This window comes from Marmota flaviventris, chromosome X, assembly GCF_047511675.1.
Source record: "Marmota flaviventris isolate mMarFla1 chromosome X, mMarFla1.hap1, whole genome shotgun sequence".
Lineage (NCBI taxonomy): Eukaryota > Metazoa > Chordata > Mammalia > Rodentia > Sciuridae > Marmota > Marmota flaviventris.
In genome coordinates, this window is record NC_092518.1 from 113,567,185 (window position 1) to 113,589,071 (window position 21,887).

The following is a 21,887-nucleotide window of genomic DNA, read 5'->3' on the forward strand; positions in this document are numbered from 1 at the left end:
AATATAAAGGCTTGAGACAAACAAGGATTTTGGTGAGTGTATGAAAGTTAAGACCTGATGCCTGGGACCTTTCATGTATATCTGTATAATATGCTAACATTTAATAATGGAATAAACTTCAGGCTTTTCATGGACCAAATGTATCCCATTGAGTTATACTATCCAGGTTGAATAAAATTGGCTCTCATCTGGCATTGTGGCACATACCTGTAATTCCAATGGCTTGGGAGGCTGAGGTAGGAGGATCACAAGTTCAAAGCCAACCTCAGCAACAGCAAGGTACTAAGCAACTCAGTGAGACCCTGTCTCTAAATAAAATACAAAATAGGGCTGGGGATGTGGCTAAGTGGTCGAGTGCTCCTGGGTTCAATCTCTGGTACCAAAAAAAAAAAAAAAAAAAACAAAAACAAAAAACAGAGAAAAGATTCTTTTTTTTTTTTTAATTAAGGTTCCTTCCTTCTAGGGCTAGGGTTGTGGCTTTGTAGTCACACACTCATGGGGAGAATGGTCTAGTCAGTGCTTTATATTAAGTGTAGTTTTCAGACAAGGGCTAATGATAAAAGTACTTGATACTGGTCAGTGAGATACTGAGGAAAAACTTGAGAGCAATCATTTACAAGCATGGAGAAATTTGATATTGTCATAAAATTTTTATTTTATGAAATTATCAGTGTATGATAAATTGGGAATTAAAAATAAAAAATTAGCTATTTAACACATTTTGAGAGGCTCTGGCCTTCTCTACTTCTCTTCTTTCTCTTCCTCCTCATCATCCTCCTTTTCTTCTCCTCTTCGTCCTTATCCTTTATTATTCATAAAATCTTTAGCAGGACTCCGGCCAATGCAATTAGGATTTAATATTGATTCAATAATTTTAAAAATCAATTAAAGCAAAGAGTCATTAAACACTCCTATACATGGATATCCTTAATACTTTATTTTTGAATGCTTTATTTTGAATTACTCTATGCAAAGATATATTCCTCAGCTAGTCTTTGAATCCAGGGCCAAGATCCTTTCTTTGACTTCACCCACAATACATCATCTTTGACTTCCAGTTTCAATTTCTTTAAAATGAAATAAGAACTTAAAGACAATCCCAAAGCAAGCTAAGTCCTCCTTGGGAAGTTTTCCATTTTGTTCCCAATTTTTTACATCTAACTCAAGAATATTATTTTTAGAGATCTTTATTGAGCAATTTCAATACATATAATTTAGTTTGCATAGAAACGATTTTTTACCTTCATATTGCATTGTCTCATATATTTTAATTAAATTTAGCTTACATAAACAAATGAAAATATCAGATGGGTTTTGGGGAAAATACAACTGGTAAGATAATCCAGAGTTGGTGGAACATGACCATAACAATGCGAGCTTAGAAAATAGCCATCTTCATTTGCAGGGAAATGGATGGCATTAGAGCAGATTATGCTAAGTGAAGTTAGCCAATCCCAAAAAACAAATGCTGAATGTCTTCTCTGATATAAGGGGGGTGACTCAAAATAGAGTAGGGAGGAAGAGCATGAGAAGAAAATTACCTCTAGATAGAGAAGAGAGGTGGGAGGGAAAGGGAAGGAGAAGGGGAATTGCATGGAAGAGAGAAGGAGACCTCTTCGTTATACAGAATACATGCATGATGATGTGAGGGGGAAAAGAAAGAAGTGGGTCACATTAGATTGGGTAGAGAGAAGTGATGGGAGGGGAGGGGAGGGGAGGGGAAGGGGGGAATGGAAGGACAGCAGAATAAAATAGACACTAGTATTGCTGTGGGTATATACCTGACTACGTGACCAATGTGATTCTGCAACCTGTACACTCAGAAAAATGAGAAATTATATCCCATCTCATTCAAATGTACGATATGTCAAGATTATTGTACTGTCATGTGTAACTAATTAAAACAAATAAAAAATAAAAATAAAAATTTAAAAAAAGAAAATAGCCATCTTGCCACAAATATTCCTCAGGGCAGGACCATTGGCAGAAAGTTTTGCACAGGGAATGAAGAGTGCCTTTGAACTACAGAGTTTACAGTCATATCTTTAAAAGAGAAGTTTGTGTATATAAGAGTAGAGTGACTCTGGCTACAGCTGAGGCAGAGGCCCAATGGGGCCACTCTTTCAGTCTAATCCTCATTTTATTTTGGCTCATATGTAGAAATTTTGTGTCTAATAGGAAGCAAAATTCTGTATTAGTGACTTACTCAGGTTGCCTATTATGAATATATATATATGTTTACAAGCATGGAGAAATTTCATATTGTCATAAAATTTTTATTTTATTGTAAGAAATTATAGGTGTATGATAAATTGGGAATTAAAAATTAAAAATTGGCTATTTAACACGTTTTGAGAAGCTCTGGCCTTCTCTACTTCTCTTTGTTCTCTTTCTTACATATATATTTATGAATATGTGTGATTTCTTCCCACTCCATAAACATACTCACCAAGTTGATAAGGGACAAGCAAAAATTAAGGTGTAGAAGAAAAGAAGTACCAGGATGGGGCTGTTCTCACACCAAAAATAAATAAATAAATAGATAGATAGATAGATTAGTTAATTAATTAAGATTTCACTTCAGATGATATCATAAGGCCAGAAAATGGACCAGAGCAGATCATGTTTGGACTAACATATTGGGGAAATGATAGAAAATCCTCTCCTGTAGTGCCAGAATTGCAAATGGTAGTACCAAACAGGATGTCCTTCCTCTATGCTACTAATTTTGTCATTTGGGAGGAAAGTGGGGCATTTTGGAACATGTGGCTTCAAGAAAGCTTAGACTGTGTCTTCATCTCTGAGGCCATACTTCAACCTGGTGCCATTTACAGAATAGGAACTAAAATTATTCATGAAATGAATGAATAAAAAATTGCCTGTAAGTCCAAGACCTTGAACAAGATTATACCTGGGTCTGTGACGTCAGATAAATTGATCATCCTGATCTCAAGTATCTGGAGCTTCAGCAAATCTGATTGTATATTGCATGGCCAGAAGAAATTCTTTTGTAGATAAAGTCAATAGCAGCTTTTAGCGTATGATTTGTTATGCTTCAAAACATAAAAGGGAGGTATACCTGGTATGCGTATGATAGTACATGTGAAGAAATGAGGAAATTCAATGCCTTTATTATGTATGTATCTACTAACCATGTTCTTAATATCAGATAGGGAAGATAGATCTTATCCCTTGGAGATTATAATCTTTGATAAACAATTTTCAGGCAGACCACTCAACTTTTCTTTGATGAAAAGGCCACATAAATTAAATATACTAATAAATTAATGATGCTTTTAAATTGTGAATTATCAAAGAATGGAATGTTTACTGTAAATTACAGTGAAAGAGATCGTTTTAGAGTAAATCAATAGATAGTCAGATAGAACTGGATTTTAGTCCTAGTTCCTCCAGTTCTTAGTTGTATGACCTTGGACAAATCACTTCATTTATTTAACTTTAATTTCTACATGTAAAAAATTATATGTATATTTACTATCTTAGTCATTTGTTTGGGAAGTTGAATAAAATATAGGCTTTAGGGCTGGGATTGTGGCTCAGTGGTACAGCACTTGCCTAGCATGTGTGAGGCACTGGGTTCAATCCTCAGCACCACATACAAAAATAAATAAAATAAAATTTTAAACAATTGCTGTAAATTTCTTGGCATATAAACTTGATTATTAAATGTGAATCTTCTCTTTCCTTATATATTTAGGATTTGAGAGCCCCAAAAGACATTAACCCTATTCCGAGTCATCTGAAGCTTATCACAAGGAGAGGAATTTAGAAAGCTGTCCAAAAGAAGAAGATACACTGAAAGTAACAATAAATGTGAAAGAAAAATAGAAGAGCTGCAATTAAAGTGTATTTTCATTTCAAGGTAATAGAATTCTGTATCAAACATCAAGGAAAATAAGAAATTGCTTAAACATCTTCTTGTGTAGTTCTTACTCAGAATGGTCTTGAACCCTATAAAGAAACCTTTTCAAGAAATCTTTTCCATTTCCTTAAACAATCAATAATGGAGTTTAACAAAGAAAGTATTATCAGGTCAAAAATGGATATGTCCTGATCTTGGTTGCAGAGAATAGTTGGAAGAATGTTGTATGTGTATGTAAATATAATGACACCATAGAAGTAATGACAGCAGTTGGGTATGAAGAAAAATTGAGAAAGACTTTGGTTTTAACTGCATCTGAGAACAGTGTCAAGAAAGTAGCAATGTTGAGTGTGTAGGAAAGGATTATTGGTAGAGAGCTGATCTGGATGAATCCCCCAATGGGAAAAAATGACGAATTCATTATATGAGTGTGTAAGTAAGAGAAGACCAAGAATGGAGAAGTGTCACAAAAGAAGTTACTGCTGATATGGACCCATACAAGTCAAGCATAATGACTTAACCTCCTAAAATGCAGTATGCATAACTCCATGCCTATAGCATGCCACAACTAAATGGGTACAACAAACCTGGGACAGAATAGAGCAGGAGATATGTAATGTAAAGTTTCTAGTCAAGGGAGGCTAGAAGATATTCAGTGCTTACAAAGAGCAAAAATATCAGCATTTCAGTCACAATGGGAGTAAATGGTTTTCTCTGCAAAAAAAAAAAAAAAAAATCACCAATACCTTGGATTCTCTGACAGATGACAAACAGAACTCTCTGTTTGAGGAAGAAATACACAGTGGTTTGGTTATGTCATTAATGTTGATAAGCATCAGAAAATTTAAGGTTTCAATATAAAATGAATTGCATATATGCCCAATATGGAACAGTTGGATTTGAGAATCCAATACATGCTTCCAGATAATATAAATTCTGTTACCAAATTTTGTCAGCTAACTGATTCTTTTGTGCATCTTCGGCCATAACTGCTATATCTTATTAGCTCAAAAGAAGAGGAAGTACTGGGGACTGATACAGAGCAAATTACATTATATGTGTAATTATGTCAAAATGAACCACACTAACATGTATAACTATAATATAGCAATAAAAAGATTAAAAATAAATTTAAAACTATTAATAAAGTAAAAAGGAAGAATGTTCCATTGGTAGACATAGCAACATTTAGAATTTCTGTACACACACACACACACACACACTTAATAATGGAGATATGATGATATTACATTGGAATATAGACTGTTGCTAAATATAAGAATGCAAGTCTTTATTTCTGGAAGTCTCCATCAGATTTCATCTGGAAAATCAGTGATTAAGTTGGCATATGATATCAATCAGATCATTCCATACTTCCATAGCCTCTTACTTCTCCTACACAGAACATAGTCTAATGTTTTGGATACAGTAGATACTTTGAGAAATCTTTTTATTCTTTGGCTACACACTCCAACTATGAGGGGAAAAAAAACCACAAAACATTATCCTAAAGAAGGAAACCATATTTAGTAAAAAGACATTAATTGTGAAAGTCATGGCATTTTGCTGTATTTTGTGTATTACAATATGCAGCTTACAGGTACTTGCCTTCCAAATTTTATTGACTCATTCCATGTACATTTATTGAAGACCTTGCCTAGATCAGGCAATATCTTATTTTATAACATGGAAACTTCGATATGAAATATACAATTCCTGCCCTGAGGATAGAGGCAAAGATGGTCACAATACATGGTAATAAGTGCATATAGGAAACCATTTGGGTACTGGATCCAGATCCACAGGGACTACAGCTACTATCCCTATGTGGGGTTTTGTGATCAATTGACTTAAGATTTCTCAGGATCTCAAACAGTCATTTTCATTACTTTATAATATGGCATGATTTTTTTAAATGTAATAATGAACAAATTGTTTTATAATTGGTTCCTTTCAGCTATACCTTTGAGGTAAGTTACCCACTAATTTAACATGACCATAAAATTAAAGTTTTTTTGATGTCCTCTAAGATGTTGTCACACAGCGCTTTTTATATAATACTGTACTTTTGCTAAAATAATACACCTTTCAAAGATGCATATTTTTAAATATTAGGCAATTCTGACACAGCCAAAGAAAGTGCCCCTCAAGCACTCAACATTCACTTCAGTGCATTTTATATAATAGCAACTATAAGAACACAAAGCAATGGAGATGAACCAATAATAGAGGATGGGAAAAGAGCCTATGTTCTGGGGAGGTGAGCAGAAATCTAAGACAAAAATAAAGATGTACTTATTTGTATTTCACAGTAATCAAAGACATTTTTGCTAACACTCTTATGGTAGGTCAATTAATTTAAACATACTCCTGAAAATAGTGTTTTATAATATTATTTTAAATATAGAAGATTGAAATGTTTGTTTTGGACCCTTATATGCCAATCAGAGAACACTTACCTTAGACTTACTTAACCTTGGGTGCTTGTCTGAATCCTATATATTGATATTAGAACCACATACTAATTTACTTATCCAGAATCTCTGTGTGGAGCCTCATCACATGTATTTTGTTTGTTTTGGAGGTGGTCAATTTGACTGAGGTATAATTTTCATCCAAAAATGCACTCAATTTAAGTGAACAGTTCAGTGAGTAAGGATAAATTATGAACTTACATGTAGCTACCATTTCACAATTTAATATGGAACATTGCCATCACCCCCAGGAAGTTCTCTCCTGCCCCATCCCAGTTAATTTATCCCATCTTTAGCTTTAAACAAATATTGATCTACTTTCTGTCATTATATATTGATTTGCCTAGAATTTCATATAAGTGAATTAATTCACAGAGGATCCAATACATATCATTTTAAAATTTTTTCATGAGTGATTCTGATAGACAATGATGGGAACCACTGATGCAGAAGCTTCCACAAAGGACAGAGTCAAAGAAAACCAGTGTGAGCTGGATATAGGTCATAGTGTTTGGATTCTAGAAGTATAGGTTTATTTAACGTATGACTTGAAAAATCATATTAATAAAAATCATATGGTTCAAAATTGAGAGCCATGACAAATTTTTGAATGAAGAATGACATTTTTATTTCATTACACTTTGGAAACCTATAATCTGTCAATTACTACATAAGTAAATGAAACACCTATCTCCATTCATTGTCAAATGCAAAGCCATATCCCCCACCCACCTTTTAAAACTTTGCCTCAAAGGGAAATCAATCAAATACCACAGCACCTTATTTATTAGGATAAGACTATGATATGGAAGAGGAATGAGGTCTGTGTTGAGGATACATATTAATAGACTCTACCATGAATACCATAATAGGGTTTATTGGCATGAGCTGAAATCAGGAAGTATATACACAAGGCCAATTACCCGTTGTCATGGAGCAATGGACTGGAGTCTGTCAGTATCTCCATGAGGATCTTGGCATCTGTTCTCAACCTTCTGGAATTCTGTTTTAGTGAATTTCTTAATAAAAATATTGCCTAACACCAATGCTTAATACAAGTTTATAACATTTGAAAGAGAAAGCTAAACAAAATAAAGATCTCATTAGAAGCGTTTGCAACTTCAGATGATCCCAGCTCCTATGGGCACTACAGCATTTGTGTCAGGAATAAGACCTCACTGCGGGTTTCGTTTTCTTAGAGCTGAATGTGTTTTGTGAGAATTACATAGTGCTGTATATTATTTTTAATATTCCTTCAGGAGGCATGTAGAAAGCCAAACAAGATGTCAAACTTTATTTGAAGAAATTATACCATCAGGCAGTTGCCCTGGCTTTAAATCTTTTCCTTGTTACCAGGCAAGAAAGGAAAGGTCTACAGAAATAACATTAGTTCAATGTTTTGAATGTTTATAGGCAAGAGCATTGTTCTCTGTTCTCCGTAGTAACACAGAGCTTTATGAACCACTCACAGAAAAGACATTTGAAATCTAAATTCAGGTTAACTTAATACAGATTTTCGTAGCCTATCCATAAATTCACTGGGTCATGAAATTCACATATGCAAGAAAGTCTATGTAATCCACAAAATTGTACCTCTGTTTAGGTAATCATTTTGGAGATGCATGTTCACAGTATAAGAAAAGGCTGATATAGAGAATTTGGCTAGTTTAGGATAAAAAAAAATCCCATATGCTTAATCACAATGCAAAAAATACATCCTAACAGTGTTAGTACAATATTAAACTGTATCTACACTGATGGGAATATGTCACAACTCTACAAAAACAAAGTCTACCAAAAGAATGCTCTGTGGAAAAACAATCAGTAGGACTCCATTGGTAACATATGCGTGAATCTAAACTTGCTAAATGTCAAATACCTGAAGTGCAAGAAAAAGAAACAGTGGTGAAATAAGACTTCCAAAGTTAAGGAATATTTTTTTTCAAATGTAGAGGTTCATTATAAAGGAAGACATCTCCTCACATGGATGGAATGGAAACCAACAAGAAGATCAAGGCAGCTCCCCTTCAAATGAGAAAGAAGAGAGAGGCAGGAGCTTTAGCTTAAACAGCTCCATGAATTAATTTACCTTGGCACACTTGGGGGGAAAATCACACCCCAAAAAGGAAATTAAGGCCCCTGAGGGAGGAGGTAGAAGACAGGGCCAAGGCAGGAGGATGCAGTGGTGAGCACCAGCCCCAGGGGAAGTTCTGGCTCTGGGCAGGAGGTCTGAGGATGGTCCATTTTCAGCTCAGTACCCATTTCCCTCCCTGCCTGCCCACTGGGTCCCTGGTGAACACTGATCTTGGGCAAGACTTGAAGGTCATGTTCACTCTAGGATGAAGACTCACCCAGGCTCCGTGGCACTCCTGGGAATGTTTGGGGTGGGAAGGGCGTGGGTGTGTGTGTGTGTGTGTGTGTGTGTGTGTGTGTGTGCTTAATTCAGTCTAAGGACTCTGGTGTCCCTGAGGAAGGCGGGGGCAGGATGTCTCCCATCTTCTCCTGCATCGGGGTGGGGCCATGCCTGGCCATGGCCACTGTCAAAACAAGGTCCTGTTGCAAACAAGCCCCAATTTTCTGGCTATGCTAACGAGAGCTCAGTGACGCGGTGGACAAAGCGGGGCTGCTGTTCCTGGCTCAATCTCTCTCTTCGACAACGATAATTTGCCACATCACCTTACCTTCCCAGACACGAAGCATCAGAGGATTAGCTATTAAAAGAAAGACGTTTTCTCGCTCATTACAGCCTGCAATGTAAAACGTCCAGAGATGCAAGGAGACCTGTTTTCACCATTAAAGTAGAAATTATTTCTGGCGGCTTCGGGAGAAAATGCAATTATTTTCCTTCCTGTCACAGTGTTTCCACACTCACCTAGAGATGAGAGGACCCTATTAAAACGGCCTCATCTTCTTTTGAACGACGCCAATGAGTGACCTTGTCTGACCTGGGGGTGGGAGGCTGGCCCCCGAGTCCTCGGCCCTCGGGAGCCGGGGTCACTGAGGGCAGAAGTAATTAGACAGCACTGAGTCATTGCCACTTGCATGCTCATTGCACCAAGGCGAACCGCTGCAGAGAAGAAAGTGAGCGGTTCAGGCAGAGCCCACCCCGTTTGCCTACTCAGACCGCACGGCTCCAGCCCCTCCTGGCTGCTCTACCATGGGACAGGTCTGGGGCTCCTCCACCCCAGAAACCTCACAGTTTGGATCTGCTTAGCCACAGGTCTTTCCCCACTTGCCTGCCATCATGGGGAAGGAAAGGCACCTGCTGATCCACCTGCACTGATACTGAGCTCCTTGGCTTTGGGCAGGTCTCTTAGCCAGTCGTCTGTGAAGCAAAGTTGGCCACGGTGGTCATTTCCCCCTGCCCCGACCCAAGGATGATGCATGACCCTGTTTTTCTGACCACTGCGCTGGTCACAGACTGGTCCTCTCACCTAGACCCTCCTCCTCTCTCTTTCAAACAGCAACCCAGTGTGGTACTTTTCATATCTCAGTGCAATCTTCTTCTCATCAATTCAGGATCAGCATTCTAAAGATGACTCATTGGCATCATCTGGCATCATGAGCAATCATGTCACCACCCAAGATGAAGATCCACAATAGATGAGTAAGGAGAAGCCCCCACGCACACCTCATAGCCACACTCTTACTTTGATACTTTTTTTTTTCATACTGCATGCAGAAAGCATTCTTACCATATAAGCATCACACTGATCTATCCTGGTTTATGATTTTTTAAAATTATCCTATTATGGAGTAGAAACTAAATTCTAGGGAAAGGAAGGGAAAATTTGAACCTGTCTTGCAATATAGATGATAATTTGCTAGAGGTACTCAGAGGATGTGGAGAAATGTCTCTCCAAAAGACCAATTTTATCATGTCTAAAAAGTGGTTGCTAATGTATTTCAAAATAGGAGTAACGGGAAAGGAGGCTATCTCCTGGTTTTCTGGCTTCAATTGCAGATTTTTATGAGAATTTCATTTAGTAAAATAGGGAAGAGTAGCCTTGGGGACATGTTTGAGATAAAATTTGGAGTTTGGAGTTCCGTTGAACAATTAGTTTTCTGACAATTTCTGTGAACTCAGAAATTGAATGTACTAGTGAACCCAATCTCGTCAAAGCCCAGGAAGCAAGACCCAATGCTCACAAATTTTAGTAATGAATCCTTATTTTTTTTATGTGGTTCCAACATAGGCTATAAAGGCAACATACTGACAATACTTACACAAGAACAAAATTTACTACAAAATTTGATCTACCATTCAGAAGTTTCTAATAAACCAAATATGGATGCATATACCATGGATTCAGATGTTAGAGATTTTTCTTCTTCTGACTGAGATTTCATATCCTGTAGACCATATCTGGAGCATGCTAGAAAAGGACAGAATTGCTTGGTCATTCTGAAGACAACTCAAGGGAAAAGGTTTTCATTTGAAACACTCATATAGCAAAGGATTACAGTTATTTGACCATCTGCTCCACCAATGACGCAAGTGCCACAACCTCAAGCATCTGGGCACATTATTGCACTTCTCCATGTCAAGGGAGGATTTGTAGAGGCTGTCATTCTTGAAGACATGTAATAAAAATGTCATGATCTGCTTCCTTCTTAAGCGAGAACAAAGCCTAGGTTGCCATGACACCAAACAATTTAATAAAAAGCAGAAAAATTCAATCAATCAATCAATCAGTCAACCCTTCCATTTCCAGAAAGCTCAAACAACTTATGAGGCATAATGTGACCTATTCTTTTAATACCTTGAAGGCACAACCAGAACTTTTTCAACAACTTTCAGTATGATACAAACAATTGAAGCAAATAACTATTCTTCAAATTTCCTATTTAACTGCATATTTGAAACAAAAATATTAATGTTACTGAAATGGGTTGATAAATGTCCTGAAATCCCCATCTCACTTGACACCTCTGGGCAATTTAAGTTACTTTCATATTTCAAGTTCATAACACTAATGGAAATTGTGCCTACAGTAACAGAGATTAACTTCCAGAACATGAGAACCCACTTTCTTATCACTCATTAGCAAGTTACAATATGAGAATGATGACTATAGGAAGTGAGTATGATTAAACTCTTGTTGTGGTGTTTTTATGTTTTTATTGGTACCTTATAGTTATATCGGGGTTCACTTTGATACAACTATTCATACATAGAATAAATTTGTTCCATTACAATCCCCAGTCCTTCCCCTCTCCCTCCCCTCTTACCTCCACCTGTTCCCCTTTCTCTACTGATCTTCCTTCTATTTATTTATAGTTCTTTTTAATTGGTGCTTTATACCTAAGCATAAAGGTGAAATTCACCATGGTATATTCGTGTATTGTCATGTAGTTTTGTTTCACTGAGCCAGTCATTGATTTTTTTTTGGTATACTTTTATTTATTTATTTATATGTGGTGCTGAGGATTGAACCCAGTAACTTACACGTGCTAGGTGAGTGCTGTACCACTGAGCTACAACTCTAGCCCAAGTCATTGATTCCTATTCTCACAACTTTGGAGCAACAGGATGAATTTGTGAAATGGTTTTTGTGGAGTCAGTAAGTTTGTGGCTGGCATGATGAATCTCTGATGCCATGGCCAGGATCTGTTGGTCTAACTACCTTCTCTATCTAAATCAGTCTTCCTATCTATTACTTTATTACTAGGAAAAGTGATTTGTGGTATTGCAGAGTTAAATATAATACAAGATACACATAAAGCCATAAATAAGTTTTCATGTGCAAAGCATATATAATAATCTTGTACAGGGAGGAAATGACCAACAAATTTTCTTGGACCTTCATAGTAGCAAAAGCAAATACAAGTAATGACAAGAGTCACAACATTCACAAGAGTGTTATCATACAAAGTTTTCATAAGAAACAGTTTTCCTGGTATTAAATCCAAACAGAAATCAGTGCTGTGGGCCTTTATAAAACTGGAAAATGTATTAGAGAGAACACTCAAAACCATCTTGTCAGTGAAGCATAATATGTAGCTAGTTCCATGTGACTCTTTTTGATGATACACTTCAATGCAGGCAGATAGCACTATGTCAAAGGGTAATTTCATTAAAGTAATTCTACAAAAAGACAAAATAATGTGGTCTAAATGTGCAACTCTCTGATGATTTGGTTTGATTACTAAAATACCAAATCTGGAGGAGTGAATGTAATATATTTCCTTTAGGTTATTATGTGTGTTATTTTTTTCCTTTACAACTCAGGTTTAGATAAGAGACAGGCAGCAAAAATTAAGAGTATGTTTTCAGATGATAAAATGGGGCAAAGATTTTCCAAGTTGTACAATAAAGAACAACTCCTAAGTTTTAATCCTTGTCTAATTAGCTTTGCAGTAGCTATCATATCATGAAAATTACTCACCTTTACTTAACAATCATTTCTGAATGGATGGCTACATACAGTGTGTTCTCCAAAATATGAGTATATGGGTTAACAAGGTCTGAAAGTTCAATGATATGAGCCAATGTATTTGTTTTAATTGATTTTAATTTTAGCATGCACAATTCAGTGATTTTAAGTATATTCACAAGGTTGTACAACCACCTACACTATCTAATTTGGGAACACTTTAAATACTCTGCAAACCCACCATAGGCATATTAGCAGTCATTCTCCATTTCCTTATTGCCCAGCCACTAATTTCCTGCCTTAATAGATTCGGCTGTTCTGGGCATTTCTTATAAATGAAATCATACAAAATATGGTATTTTGTGACTGGCATTTTTTTACACAGTAAAATATTTTCAAAGTTCATCAATCTATAGAATGTATCAGTAATATTCTTTTTAATTTACTTTTTATTTTAAATTTATTTGTTCTAATTTGTTTATACATGACAGCAGAATGCATTTTAACTCATAGTACACATATAGAGTACAATTTTTCATGTCTTTTTGTGTACTTTGTACACAAAGTAGAGTCACACAATTTGGGTCTTCATACATGGACTTAAAAACAGCATACTACAGGATGCAGCCACATCAATGTTTATAGCAGCACAATTCACAATAGCTAAATTGTGGAATCTACCTAGATGCCCTTCAATAGATGAATGGATAAAGTAACATTCTTTTTATGGCTTAATAATATTGCATTGTATGGATATATAAAATTTTGTTGATTCATTCATCAATTGATGTACATTTAGGTATTTTTCACTTATGGACTATAAAGATTAACACTAGTATATGCTACTATGAACATCTGTTTACACAATTTTGTTTGAACATGTTTTCAATTATTTTAGGTACACACCTAGAAGTGGGATTACTGATACATATGATTACTGCCAAACTATTTTCTAAAGTAAATTCACCATTTAATATTCCTATTAGAAATCTATTTGGGAAGCACAGGAGCACAAGAGCCAAGCGGGGGTGGTTGGCGGTGCACGGTGGAGAGATTGAGGTAGAGGGGCGTGCAGTTTTCCCACCATAACAGTTACCGCTGGGCACCGTGGACTGTATCTGGGTGGCAGCCTCGCCAGCCTTGGTGTGCTAGCTGTGGCACCACATGGGAACTCCCCACTCCCCATTGGCCAACGTTTGACATAGGGATGAGCTCATAGCTCGCCCCACAGCAGACGCACCTCTTACACAGTGACTCTGCTCAAGGAGCCCCCAGCCGCCCCCAAGCTGCCCTCTTTCCTACCCTCTCCAAGGAGCTGAGGCCATCCCTGCTGCTCTTTACCTTCGTGGGGCTTCTGCTCAACAAAGCCAAGAATTCAAAGAATGCCCAAGGTTTGGCTGGTCTTCAAAACCAGCTTCCTGGTGCTTCATGAACTGGATTCTGCAGTGCCTGAGCAACACCAGGGAGCTGAGAGATTACTGCCTCTAGTAGCGGGACCTCAACCATACCAGCAATGCACACCCAATCCTCATGAAAGCATTTGCAAAACTAATCAAGACAACATGGACCTTCATCCCCCAAATGATATGGTGAGCCCATCTGAGTTCAAAGTCCAGATCCAGAGATATGCACAGCGTTTCAATGGTTAATCAGCAGGATGCTCAGGGGTTCCTCCATTTTCTTCTGGATGGACTCCACAACGAGGTGAACCGAGTAACAGTGAGGTATAAGTCCAACCCCAAGAACCTCCATCATCTCCCTGATGATGAAAAAGGGCAACATGTGTGGAGGAAATATCTAGAACGAGAAGATATTCGGATTGTGGACATCTTTGTTGGGCAGCTAAAGAGGTGCACTGGCGGTGGTTTCTACTCTAGAGTTTTCGATCCCCTCTCGGACCTCTCACTGCCCAATGCTGAGTGAGGTTTATTGAGGTAACACTAATGGACTGCATGAGGCTCTTCACCAAAGAGGATGTGCTTGATGGTGATCAACAGCCAACATGCTGTTATTACCGAGCCAGGAGATGTATAATATACAAGTTTTCCAAAGATCTTGGTGCTCCACTGGAAGCTGTTCTCAGAATCCAGGATACGAGCCAGCAAGCTTACAATATTTGTGAATTTCCCACTAAGAGACCTGGACTCGAGAGAATTTGCCCCAGAAAATACCCACCACGCTGTTTACAACCTGTGTGCTATGTCCAATCACTCCAGAACCACCATGGGTGGCCATTGTACAGCCTACTACCAAAATCCAGTGACAGGCGAATGACACGATTTCAGTTTCAGTCATGTCCATGTCCTCCAGCCAAGTCCGTACCAGCGACTCTTATTTGCTTTTCTAAGAGTTGGCAGGTCCACCCTCCCGAGTCTGTGAGGGAATCTTCATCCACTTGCAGCTCCCTCCAGCCCCCGCACTTTCTGGGAAGACAGCGCCCTCTGGAGCCTGCTGGGAGTATTTTGCCTGCATCATGGTGCTTTTGAGGAGCTGGCGCCTGTCTCTACCTGGACCTGCTCACCAGTCCAGTGCAGGAAGCACGCATGAGCCAATAGACCTATTAATGGTACTGACTCTAAGGGCACAGGCAAGGGGACGTCTTTTAGGAAAGATGGTTTGGGTGTTCTAAAGCCCAGCTTTTTTTTTTACCATACAGCAATAAAAGTGTTCAGACTGAAGACCATCTCCTCCGTACCTTTTCACCGCTGGGAGGTTGGGCTGGTCCTTTTGTTTAATTCTTCAAGTACAACTTTCCTAATGCTAGCTCCCTGTGGTACTATGTAGGTATTGGCCAGGCTCAAGCTTACAACAGTAGGCCTGGAATATAAGCAAGTGTTGTTTGGGGTGTTTCATTTTGTTTTGGATGTAATCTAGTTGCCTCCAATAAGTGTGCCTTAAAGCATTTTGGCACCAGAGGGTAACTCCCCCTCCATGAAATATCCCTCAGTACCTTCCCTTTTCCCCACTGCCATGTTCAAACCCACTGGGGGAAATAGGGTCCAGTCCCTTAGCCCCTGGTATGTTGTGCATTGCAGTGAGGCAAAGAAGGAAGTAGATAAAAAGAGATTTCTTTTGATAGTGTATCAAATTCTTCCTGCCCACTCTCTCTAACCTAAGCCTGATCTATTCCCCAGCTGTTTGAAGGATAGCTCTCTGTTCCTAGAGCTTCTCTCACCTTTAATTTATTCTTTTTTAACATCTCTTTCCCTGGCCTTCATGCCATCTGCCCCTTCTCAGAGCCTCCTAAACACAGGCCTTCTGGGCCAATTTCTCAGAGATGACCATGTCACCCCTCAGATCCTCTTGGTGTTGGTCTTTACTCCTTCCCTAGGAACTGGAGCCTGGTTTTCTGGGGAAATCTTGAGTCTGTCATATGATTCTGTCCCATGGTATTGATTTTGTTAGACAAAACTCCATGCTCTCCCAGAGAGAAAAGTTGTTCAGCACTGAAGCATGAAGCACTGTGCAATTTGCATACCCCCACACCTGGGCCTGGCCTGTGCCCTGGGAAGCCTGGACTATACCAGTACTCCTGGTACCAGGCATCAGAGAAAGACACTCTTGAGTTTACGGCCTGACGCCCTTCTCTAGGGAAGACCTGTGAATCTGAGCCCAAGGGATAATATACACTTGTTTACTATGTAAGCAAGAGTAGAAGAATGTCTAATGCACAGCAGAACCTTATACAAAACAAATAATGGCTTTGAGGAGAAAAAAAAATGTATTTGGGTTATAGTTTCTCTACCTAGAAATGCATATCATTGTCCACTTTTAATGATAGCCATTCTGTTAGGTGTGAAGAGGTATCTCATTGTGGTTTGGATTTACAATTCCCTGATAGACAATAATATTTAACATCTTTTCATGTGCTTATTGATCATTTGCATATCTTCTTCAGAGAAATGTCTATTAAAGGCCTTGGTCAATTTTTAATGGAGCTACTATCTTTTTATTTTTGAGTTGTAAAAGTTTCTTACATAATCTGAATATAAGTTCATTATCAGATATGCATTTCATCCACTTTTTCTTCCATTTCATCCATTGTCTTTTTTTTAAATTTTTATTGTTGGTTGTTCAAAACATTACATAGTTCTTGATATATCATATTTCACACTTTGATTCAAGTGGGTTATGAACTCCCATTTTTACCCCGTATACAGATTGCAGAATCACATCAGTTACACATCCATTGATTTACATATTGCCATACTAGTGTCTGTTGTATTCTGCTGCCTTTCCTATCCTCTACTATCCCCCCTCCCCTCCCCTCCCCTCCCCTCTTCTCTCTCTACCCCCTCTACTGTCATTCATTTCTCCCCCTTGTATTATTTTTCCCTTTCCCCTCACTTCCTCTTGTATGTAATTTTGTATAACCTTGAGGGTCTCCTTCCATTTCCATGCAATTTCCCTTCTCTCTCCCTTTCCCTCCCACCTCTCATGCCTGTTTAATGTTAATCTTCTTCTCATGCTCTTCGTCCCTACTCTGTTCTTAGTTACTCTCCTTATATCAAAGAAGACATTTGGCATTTGTTTTTTAGGGATTGGCTAGCTTCACTTAGCATAATCTGCTCTAATGCCATCCATTTCCCTGCAAATTCTATGATTTTGTCATTTTTTAATGCAGAGTAATACTCCATTGTGTATAAATGCCACATTTTTTTATCCATTCGTCTATTGAAGGGCATCTAGGTTGGTTCCACAGTCTTGCTATTGTGAATTGTGCTGCTATGAACATCGATGTAGCAGTGTCCCTGTAGCATGCTCTTTTTAGGTCTTTAGGGAATAGACCGAGAAGGGGAATAGCTGGGTCAAAGGGTGGTTCCATTCCCAGCTTTCCAAGAAATCTCCATACTGCTTTCCAAATTGGCTGCACCAATTTGCAGTCCCACCAGCAATGTACAAGTGTACCCTTTTCCCCACATCCTCGCCAGCACTTGTTGTTGTTTGACTTCATAATGGCTGCCAATCTTACTGGAGTGAGATGGTATCTTAGGGTGGTTTTGATTTGCATTTCTCTGACTGCTAGAGATGGTGAGCATTTTTTCATGTACTTGTTGATTGATTGTATGTCCTCCTCTGAGAAGTGTCTGTTCAGGTCCTTGGCCCATTTGTTGATTGGGTTATTTGTTATCTTATTGTCTAATTTTTTGAGTTCTTTGTATACTCTGGATATTAGGGCTCTATCTGAAGTGTGAGGAGTAAAGATTTGTTCCCAGGATGTAGGATCCCTATTTACCTCTCTTATTGTTTCTCTTGCTGAAAAAAAAACTTTTTAGTTTGAGTAAGTCCCATTTGTTGATTCTAGTTATTAACTCTTGTGCTATGGGTGTCCTATTGAGGAATTTGGAGCCCGACCCCACAGTATATAGATAGTAGCCAACTTTTTCTTCTATCAGACGCCGTGTCTCTAATTTGATATCAAGCTCCTTGATCCATTTTGAGTTAACTTTTGTGCATGGTGAGAGAAAAGGATTCAGTTTCATTTTGTTGCATATGGATTTCCAGTTTTCCCAGCACCATTTGTTGAAGATGCTATCCTTCCTCCATTGCATGCTTTTAGCCCCTTTGTTGAGAGCCACAGCCGAAGGGGCCCCAGCAAACTTCCAGCTGCCAGCAATCCAGCTGCCGGCTGATGATTGGCTCACAGCGGCCCCAGCAACATCTAGCTGATTGGCTCCTCGGGCCCAGCAACATCTAGCTGATTGGCTCCTCTGTGGTGATGCTCATTGGACTGTTTCCCTGCCCTTTCAGACCACGGAGCTGCTCATTGGGGGACTTTTTGGCTCTGCCCACGTGACCCAGCCAATCGGCCTCAAGAGCAGGAGGATTGTGGGAGGTGGAAAGAAGCTTGTGGGGGGGAGAGACAGGCTTGTGGAAAGCCGGTGGTGGCAGTTGAGGCTCTGAGGATTTTTCCTGAGAGGCTGTTTTGTTTGGCGTGTTTGGTTCTAAAAATAAAGTTAGTTTCTTTTGACAAGTGGCTTCTGATTGTGCCCAGCCAGACTGCGGCATTTGGTGGCTCGCACGGGGAGCGGCTGAGGGTAAGTGAAACTGCTCGCCCCTGAGGGCAGGGCGAGAGGATGGGTAGCCATTTTAAGATTCTTCTTTTGTTATTTTGTTTCACTTTTGTTTTAAGTTGCCTGTCCCTGGAGATGTGTAAGATGGAAGAAAAACCGCTCACATCTGAGGAACAGATAGGGAGAAAGGACGGATGGACATTTCAGGAGGCTATTATAATGATTTTGTGTTGTTTCAATTTTGTTTCACTCTGTTTCAGTTTTCTTAGGCGTCATCTTGTTGGGTTGTATTATAGTAGAAATACGGGATCAGAAATTAGTAAAAAACAAACTGAAAGAGTGTTAAGTAAATTGTTAGAGGAAGGAGGCATCCCAGTAAAATCAATAGCAGTCAGGGCATACGTTGATACAATACAAAAATGTAGCCCATGGCATTTTAAGGAGGAGTTGTTAAATATATCACAATGGAACCATCATGGTGAAGATTTAAAAAGAATAGAAAAGAAAAGCCCAGGGACTCTGCCAGTTGGCACATTGACATTGTGGGCGTTGGTGTCTTGTTTGCTTAGTCCAAAGCCTTCAGTTCAGACAATGGTAGAGGAAGGAGAAGACATAATGATTCAAGTAAAAGAGAAGGCCTCTCAAGCTAGTCAGACAGAGGAAAAGATTCAAGTAAAAGAGAAGGTCTCTCAAGTTAGTCAGACAGAGGAAAAGATTCAAGTAAAAGAGAAGGCCTCTCAAGCTAGTCAGACAGAGAAAGAAAGTGTAAAACAGAAAAAGCCATCAGGGGGAAAGTTACAACAGGAGACTGCTACTAACACCTTTCTATCACCAGAGGACGTAAGTGTCCAACTAACAAGGCCACCTCCATATGCTGGGAGGTCCCCAACCCCCGCAGTTGATAGTTGGGATCCTGAGACAAGATCTCAAATATTAACATGCCCTGTATTTGAGGCAGGAGGGCAGCGATTTTACCAAGTTTTAAATTTCAAAACAGTGAAGCAGCTAAAAGAGGCTGTAACAACCTATGGTCCTCAAGCACCCTTCACTGTAAGCATGGTCGAATCCATTAACAACTTGAACATGACGCCAGCAGATTGGGCTAATATGTGTAAAGCTGTGCTAAATGGAGGACAATACCTGTTATGGAAGGTTGCCAATGAGGAATTTTGCAAGGAGACGGCTAGGCGAAATGCAGCAGCTGGTTATCCTCAGAGAAATCTAGATATGTTGTTAGGAAAGGGACCTTATGAGGATCAGCAGCAACAAATTGCATATGATCCTGGCGTATACGCACAAATTGCTGCAGATGCAATTAAGGCATGGAAGACTTTACAAGGACATGGAGGTTTACAAGGTCAATTATCTAAGGTAATACAAGGAGCTAATGAACCTTATGCTGAATTTGTAGATAGGCTTATTCAAACAGCTACCAGAGTTTTTGGGAATACAGAACAAGCAATGCCATTACTAAAACACCTGGCTTATGAGCAAGCGAATCGTTGGTGCAGAGATATCATTAGACCATGGAAACATGAAGATTTAAACACATATATTAAATTATGTAGAGACATTAATGAACAAGAGCAAGTCGTGGCAGCTGCAGTAAAACAGGCTTTAGATGCCAGAGACATTAATGAACAAGGGCAAATTGTGGCAGCTGCAGTAAAACAGGCTTTAGATGCCAGGCCAAGAACATGCTACAATTGTGAACAAACAGGACATTTTAAAAGGAATTGCCCCATTGGAGGAGGGTTTAACAAAACTAGGTATCAAAGGAGTAGAATACCAGGTATTTGCCCACGATGCCGTAGAGGGAGACATTGGGCTAATGAATGCCGTTCTCAAACCACCATAGAGGGTACTCCATTATCAAAAAACGAACAAGGACCAGGTGTTTATCCACGATATCGTGGAGAAAGGCATCAGGCTCCATTGCCAAAAAATGGACAGGGGGGCCCAATGCTCCGGGGCCCAAAACCACAAATATACGGAGCACTGGAGGAACCCAGCAACCCCATCAGGGTAGTGCCCAGGACACATTGTCCATCAGATCCCTCATCAGACAAACCAGAGGGAGCGCAGGGTTGGACATCTGCGCCTCCGCCAGAGCAGTACTAACTCCAGAGATGGGAGTTCAAATCATTCCCACAGGGGTGAAAGGACCTCTTCCCAAAGGAACAGTAGGCTTATTATTGGGACGCAGCTCTTCTACTCTAAAAGGACTTATGATAAGTCCTGGGGTAATTGATCCCGATTATGAAGGTGAAATAAAAATTATAGCCAGTTCTCCAAAGGGTATATCAGTAATTTCACCAGGAGATAGAATAGCACAGTTACTAATAATACCCAGCCTACATGATAAATTTTCCAGTCGTACTGTAGAAAGAGGTTCCAAGGGATTAGGCTCCACAGGTGTAGATTGGGCTATGCTTTCTTTAAATTTAGATTCTCGCCCCATGCTAAAACTAAATATTCAAGGACATGAATTTAATGGGCTACTGGATACAGGTGCAGACCTTAGCATCATCTCTCGTCAAGAATGGCCAAAACATTGGCCATTACAACAAGCCACTCAAACGCTTCGAGGCCTAGGAGTGGCGACTAATCCCCATAGAAGTGCAATGGTATTAGATTGGAAGGATCCTGAAGGATGTGAAGGAACTATACAGCCATATGTATTGGATCATCTTCCCGTAAATTTATGGGGACGAGATGTCCTAGATCAATTAGGTTTGACATTAACAAATAACATCAACCAAAATGCACCCACTATTATGACTAGACAAGGTTTTAGGAAAGGAAAAAGATTAGAAAAACAAGAACAAGGTATAGCAGCACCAATACAAATAGATCAAGGAACAGAAAGACATGGGTTGGATTTTCAGAAAGGGCCACTGAGACAATAAAAATTACTTGGAAATCAGAAAGACCAGTATGGGTTCCTCAGTGGCCCCTGACTAAAGAAAAGATACAAGCAGCCCATGACCTGGTCAAACAACAATTAGCGGAAGGACATATACAACCTTCTGTATCTCCCCATAATACTCCCATTTTTGTCATCAAAAAGAAATCTGGTAAATGGAGATTATTGCAAGATTTAAGAGCAATTAATAATGAGATGGTTATTATGGGACCT

The 21,887-nt window shown here is 39.1% G+C and overlaps 1 pseudogene; it reads left to right on the forward strand.

Moving 5' to 3' along the window:
• Nucleotides 1-10,846: 10,846 nt before the first annotated feature.
• LOC114096523 (ubiquitin carboxyl-terminal hydrolase 2 pseudogene) lies at nt 10,847-15,363 on the forward strand (annotated as a pseudogene).
• The last annotated feature ends 6,524 nt before the right edge of the window (nt 15,364-21,887 follow it).